This window comes from Crocuta crocuta, unplaced genomic scaffold, assembly GCF_008692635.1.
Source record: "Crocuta crocuta isolate KB4526 unplaced genomic scaffold, BGI_CrCroc_1.0 scaffold221, whole genome shotgun sequence".
NCBI lineage: Eukaryota > Metazoa > Chordata > Mammalia > Carnivora > Hyaenidae > Crocuta > Crocuta crocuta.
In genome coordinates, this window is record NW_027528610.1 from 1,237,590 (window position 1) to 1,244,821 (window position 7,232).

General features: G+C 49.7%; 1 long non-coding RNA gene across 1 annotated transcript in view; it reads left to right on the top strand.

The window, feature by feature from the left end:
* Positions 1-2,714: 2,714 nt before the first annotated feature.
* The window catches only part of LOC144223907 (uncharacterized), a 7,834-nt gene continuing 3,316 nt past the window's right edge, over positions 2,715-7,232 (top strand). Inside the window, exon 1 of the long non-coding RNA XR_013332867.1 lies at positions 2,715-2,838. This is a non-coding gene — a long non-coding RNA (uncharacterized LOC144223907). The remainder of the gene's footprint in view (positions 2,839-7,232) is intronic.

Consider the following 7,232-nt stretch of genomic DNA (forward strand, 5'->3'; position numbering starts at 1 on the left):
AGAAATCTCTTCCCGATCCCCACCATTTGCAGAGGCATCAAGGGTGTGGGGCGTAAGATGTGCCCCGTGGGGGCTGGTCCCCGGGAGCTGTGTGAACAGGTCAGGAAACTACCCACTATACACAGGGCTGGAAGCCAGCGAAACAGGTGCTTCCTGACATTTCCTAGAAGCCTCAATCACCTGTTCTGTTGGTGATTATTTGGTGTCCCAATGACATGTCTTCCTGTATATTATTTAATGAGCCGTAGAAATGAAAGCCCTGAGAATCAAGTCCTGTGTCCCTTGTTGACAACATTACAATTAGAAAAGCTGATTTTCCACCTCTCTGTCTTTTTGTAAAATTTTAAATGTTTATTTATTTTTGAGAGACAGAGTGTGAGCGGGAGAGGGGTAGAGAGAGGGGGAGACACAGAATCGGAGGCAGCTCCAGGCTCCGAGCTGTCAGCACAGAGCCCGACACGGGGCTCGAACCCATAGACTACAAAATCATATCCTGAGCCGAAGTCGCATGCTTAACCAACTGAGCCACCCCCCACCCCACCTCTCTTTTTAAAATCTTAGGTTGGAGTAGGGTACAAAACAGTTCTTAAGTATAATACATATTACATAAACAAGTAAAAATATTAATATAAAGTAAATAGAATAATGTATGTGTTTATAGTAGTTAGAATATATTTATATGTGTTTATTCCATTTACACGTACGTTGTCTTAACGTACAGCCATTGACCCTTGAACAAAACAGGTTTGATGTCTCCAGGTCCACTTACACGTGCCTTTATTTCAGTAAGTACAGCACGGTCTTGCAAGTGTCCTTTCTCTTCCTTACGATTTTCTCAATTACGTTTTCTTTTCTCTTGCTCACTTTATTGTGAGAACACGGTGTATAACGCATAGAACATACGGTATAGGTGTATACAGCTGTTCACGCCATCAGTGAGTCTTCCTGTCAACGGTAGGCTATTCATAGTTAAGTTTTTGGGAAACAAAAAATTGTACATGGATTTTCTTTTCTTTCTAATTTCATGCACCCATTTTGAGAGAGAGAGAGAGAGAGAGAAAACCCCAAGCAGGCTCCGTGCTGTCAGCGCAGAGCCCAGCTTGAGGCTCAATCTCATGAAACGTAAGATCATGACCTGAGCCAAAATCAAAAGAGTTGGACGCTTAACCGACCGAGCCACCCAGGAGCCCAAGTACACGGATTGTCAACCGTACAGGGAGTTGACTCCTCTAATCCCCTTGTGTTGCTCATATCCGGGGAGTCCACAGGAATGTCCTCATAGCCACGGGCCGGGTCTCAGGTGGGCTCCAAGGTCCTGGCTGGGATCCTTGCTGAGCCCAGCGAGAGGGGCCAGAATCCCTGAGGCCACCAGGACTCACCGGGTCTCCCGGAGTCCATCACGGGAGGGGTGGTTGAGTCAGGAGCTGAGCCAGGGTGTCAGGCACACGAGAGCAAGTCCGAAGATACCTGTAGCCAAGCGGGGGGGTCTCCACTGAACTAAGGGAAAGGACGGGTCATTTCTTAGTTCCCTTCACAACTCAAGGTCCCAGGAGTCGATCCTTGGAGTGAGTTTCTCTCTACCAAAAATCTGCCCAATGCAACTTGTCTGCCTGCCCGTTTCTCCCTTGCAGGGGGCGGGGGCGGCGGCGGCGGCGGNCTATTGAGAAAAAGCGGAAGGCAGTGGTCAAGGCCACCCTGTAATGCCGGCTCTGTCGCTCTAACGATGCTGGGCATCAGAGCGCGATTGGTGTGTGCTGCACACGCCCCTAGCGCTCAGCTCGAAGAGCTGGTTGGCGCTCCTTTGCAGACTCCGCAAGGGGGTGCCGAAGTGTCCTGCATTTTAAGTTCATCTTCGCAGGGCGCCCTGAGAAGGAAAACCTTCTGCCTTACCCGGGGCTCCTCAGAGAAACAGAACCATTGGGATCTACCTATCTATCGACGTAGGTATGGATCCACAGAAAGAGATCGATCGTGAGGAATGGCCCCACGTGACTATGGAGGCTGCCTTCTGCAAGCTGGAGTCTCAGGACAGGCATTGGGGTGGTTCAGCCCCAGTGTAAAGGACTGGGGCACGTCCCTGCCTGGGTCTAACATCCCAAGAGCCAGGAATGCCCGTGTGCAAGGGGAGCCGACGATGGGGGCTCATCGCTCCAACTCCATCTCAATGGATTGGTTGATGCCCATCCTCATGGGGCGGCCCACCTGCTTCCCTTCATCTGTAGATTCAGTGGTGCATCTTGTCTGAGCACACCCGTATGGACACACCCATAGGAATGTTCTCCCAACTGAGTGGGCACCACTCAGCCCAGTCAAGCGGACACCGCTAACCACCGCACCATTATCCCTTGAGTCATGGAGCGGGGTGTCTGGTACATGCCACGTGGCCTCGGATTGGTCCCAGAGGGGCACCACGCATGGTGGGCCGTGTTGCCTCACCCGAGACCTTCCACGTTGAACTGTTGGGACCCCAGCTCTGGATTTAGGGGTGGGGAGGAGTCAGACTGTGACGTCTACTGGAAACCACTTTTACATCCAAAATGGTGCACGTAGTCCAACAAATTCCATTTCCAGTTGGGAGTTTTGGGGAGCAGCGTGGCTGGCCCTTCGTGTCTTGCAAAGGGATTGGAGGTGGGAGTCGGGCAGTGGTCAGGAGTGGGGTTTCCTCCACGGTCATCCTGTGGTCACGGGGTCCCCAGTAATGGTGGCTTCTGCTTCTTCCGGCAGCTGACTCCCCTGGCGTGGTCCCTGGCATCATCGGGGCCGTCGTGATGGCCGTGGCTGGGGCAATTTCTAGCTTTATCGCCTACCAGAAGAAAAAATTGTGCTTCAAAGAAAATGGTAAGGTTTTGCAATCGCTTCCTTTCTTTCATGTCTTACTGACTTGAAATCTGTGCTTTCTTAAAACTAAAACAAACCGGAAGTCTGGTTGGCATGAGACACGTGTGAGGCGGCTGAGACTTCAGGAAATCGTTGCGATCCTGGAATCAGACTTTGTCGCTTCCGTTCCAGCACGGCCCGTGTGGAGTTGTGTAAATTTTGCAAGTCACTAACCACCCCTGTCTTTTTGGGTTTTCGGCCTGGGAAGCGAGGAGATGATCGTCTGCACGCCACAGGACTTTTGTGACGATATATAAGGTTGTGTGTGAAAGTCTTGATGGGCCGGTTGAAGAGATATTAGGACTTAGAAATGTTTGTTCATCGTTACTTATAATCACTGTCATCCTCCTCATCCTTAGGACAAGAGCCACGGCTAGGGGGCCGCCATATTGTTTTCTCCACCCAAGGGAATTAAGAATCGAAAGACAGGGCAACTGATTCCCTTTCTGGTACAACCCCATACTGACAGATAGTTGGGAGGGTTCTTGGATGGGATATAAAATTTATAGGTGAATGTAGACGATGCCACGCTTACTGACATAGAGATTGGAATTCCATCGTTGGGTGTTTCGGGACCGTATATACAAGAGTCCCTGAATTACGTAGGATTTGCTGGGACGTCAGTAAGTTCTATTTTGAACATAGCTCACGTTCATGCACCTCTGGGTCACTCTGCCCAGATCTTGTTTGCCCTCTTGCAAGACTAATGAGGGGTGGGCTCTGATGTGGTTTCAAGGGTCCCGTGGACTGTGGATGCCACTCCTCCTTGGAGGAGCCTCATGATGCCTGAACTTCTCTACCTCCTGGTGGTCTCAAGTCCATATTCATTCTTAGTGGTTGACTTCCATCCTGAAGGACCATGGTGCCTGAGGACTCTGGGGAACTTCACAAAAGATGTCATTAGGTGGCGATACACAGTTAGACTATAGGGTGGAAGTCTACCCTTAATCTCCCATCATTCTAGATTTTTAGATTCACAGACTCTATATATAGCCTAAAGTTGAGAGTTGATAATAGTACCCTTACCCTCTTGCAGCAAAGGGTAAGGGTGCCTGATTATGTCTATTTACCACATGTAACGGGTGCCTTCCATCAAGGGTGCTCAGGAAACTGTGCTTGGTTGCCTAAATGTTGAACGTCCAGGATACCCAAGTAGACAGATTGCCAAGGTCAAGGACGTGCCCAGTGGACAGATGGCCAAGGTCATGTTTAAATGGATGGATGGCCAATGTCAAGGACATGTCCAAATGGAGAGATGGCCAAGGTCAAGGATGTGCCCAAGTGGACAGATGGTCAAGGTCAAAGACGTGCCCAAATGGACAGATGGGCAAGGTCAAGGACATGCCCAGTGGACAGATGGCCAAGGTCAAGGACATGTCCAAGTAGACAGGTGGTCAGGTTCAAGGATGTGCCCAAATAGACAGATGGTCAAGGTCAAGGAAATATGCTTAAAAGACTTGCAATGAGAAATGAGAGAAGAGAAGCCAGTCAAAATACCTTTTGTTCTCTTGCTTTCCTGGAAGTAGTAGAAAGGCTAAATGGGTGGGGATTCCGAGGACATGAATCTGTGTTTCTGTTTCAACTTCATTTCTGCCCCAGTCTGTGAAGACGCTCTCCTCAGAGCGTGGCTACGCCTTCTAGGGAAGAATGCGTGAAAAGTACAGGCACAGTGATTTTTTGAAAATCTGTAGGTGATCTTCAAATCCAAACTGGGTTTCCAAATCCCATCCGACTCTGGTGTCACAAAGTATTTCTGTCACCTTGTGTGGACGTTATAGTGCCATTTGGCCTCCATATGCCAAAACCACGGGGACTTGGGGAAGTACCCAAGAATCTTCATGGACTTGACGTTGTCCAGTATTTGAAATGGGATCAGGACCTTGGAAAACTGAGTGTTCTCCATCCTCCGCACCCCGTTCTTGGGTCTTGGAACATTTTGGTCATTGCATGGTATGAAAATTGAAATCTTCCCAGGTAGAAATAGTTGAATTTACAATTTTCAAAAATAAAAGCATCCTTTCCCAAAGAATAGACTGAGGTCAGTCTGTGAGTCAATGTGTACTAGTGAGGAGCTAGCTAAATTCGTTTCCCAAGAATGTCATTCCACCCTGCATGAGCCAAATTAGCATTGGGGGGGCGACTATACAATCTTTACAATCTTGATTTGCTTTCTGCTTTTTATGGGGTTCATGATCTTAGCTGATGTAGATGCACAAAGGAAAAGACCAAAAAAAAAAAAAAAAGCAAAGGAAAGAGGCAAAACATAACAAGTAAAGGAAGTGGTGGTTCTGATTTCAGTCATTAGGCGCTTTTGTCTTTAGCCATAATTTGCCCCGTGTTATGACAAAGAAAATTAGGTGCTATTTTCCTATAAGTCGCAGAGGAGTTTCTTTTCTGAGTCTGTGAATAGACATTTTGGTGTTTCAACCTGTGTTATGGGATGAACTTCCTTTTCTATGAACAGAGATGGAATGGAAGCGTTGGATCCGGGCATCGGGCATACAAGACCCTACACCTTTCGGGGGTCTGTGCAGGGCCATTATAGGTTTTCTTGATGGGATAGTTGCTTAAAGAAGTGTATACCCATTTGTCACTGTGGGCTTGGACATTTCACAAGGAGGGTGTGGCCACAGCATGACCCTATGGTGGAAGAAATACCATGGTTTGTGGCTGTTTTTAAAGAATGTGATTTTCCAGGACTTTGTCATTGCATTGAATTTTGTCGTGTCTCTTGAATCTGCATGACGGTCAGTCTCGAGCAAGTGGGTACAACCCGAAGTGTCCTCTCAATGTGGACGTGCATGGATTACATACTAGCAGTCTTGATGCCAATTTTTTAAAAAAATTTTAACATTTATTTAATTTTGAGTGAGAGAGTGTGAACAGAAGAAGAGCAGAGAGAGAGGGAGACACAGAATCCAAAGCAGCTCCAGGCTCCGAGCTGTCAGCACAGAGCTCGACGCGGGGCTCGAACTCACGAACCGTGAGATCGTGACCTGAGCCGAAGTCAGATTCTTAACCGACTGAGCCGCCCAGGTGACCCGCCAGGTGCCCCGATTATCACTTTATTTAAGTGCTTTTTAGTATCACGGTCTGAGCTGATGCTGAGAAAAGTATCCACGGCCGACGAAATTTGGTAGATCTGTCCTTTGGTCCTAAAGATTTGGATGTGTTGCTAAGCGTGGAATGTGGTTTTCCTCCAAATGGTGCAGGCTGGCCTGTTAGATCCGTGTTGCACGTGGGCTTGCGGTCGATGTGCATCTTTCTGGTTCGCTGTGGTGGTTTGAGCGGCGAACGGCACGGAGTGTGAGCTTCGCACGCGCGCTGCTGTCCTTCCTCGTGCATGGTGGCTGATTCTCGTTGCTCACCGACACGTCCGCGTGGTCTGTCCCGCGTCCCGTCTTGGTAGCAGACGTTTGGGGCGTGGCTGCCTCCCTCCCCTCCCCGATTTTGGTTTCCTCTCGGATTCGAGTTTCCCGTCACGCTCTGGTGTTTAAGCATCGCTGGAAACCACGAGTCTGAAACACCTGCTCTACTTCTGAGCCCCGAGAGTGTCTTTTTAAGACCCGAGGCTGCTGCTTGGCGCTTTGACGGACACGCCTCAAACCAGCCTCGGCGACGTTTACCTTTCTTGTTTTTCTTCTTTGTTCTTTCTGTCGTTTTTCACCCTTTCGTTTCAGATGAGCCGGGGATATAGGCATGAGCAGAAAACCCCGTGCAGGCTCGAAGACGGTGCGGTGCGATCAGTGTTGGTGCGCTAAGACGCAGAGCCCGGAAAGAGAAGAGTGGCGGGCGGGGTGAGGGGTGGGCTTTAATGCATCGCCACGATCCTGACCGTCACGTTCCTGTTTGCTTGCGAGTGAATCGGGCTGGGCTGGACGGCAAGGGCATCACGCCTGGAGGGTCTTATCTTTCCTACAATTTGTAACCTCCGAGTTTGCAGCTTGTGGGGTTTTGTGCTGCCTTGGCCTCTCCGTGTCCGCGGAGGCAGTTTCCAGATTTCTCTGTGACCGCTCTTTGTAAGATGGGTGACTGTCCCCCCTTCTCGGGGGGAGGGGAAAAGAGAAAAACCCTCTTGTTTAGGGACACCCTGAAAATGTCACGATGTTAGAATCTTGGCGTCAGTCCGGAAGGACTGGAACTTGCCTCCTCGACTGTTCCCGTAAACGTGAGATTTTTCTTGCATTCGCCACGTTTCTGCACCCCAGTTCCTTGGGTGTAGACATCATTGTTCTGCTTCTGAGCTCATGCCGCGTCAGTCCCCGGGGCTGGGATGAGCCGTGGGGTGATGTGGGGGCCTGGATGCTGGCGGGTTTTGGGGGCCAGGGGGTGGGCCGGGGGGAGCTGGGTTTGAG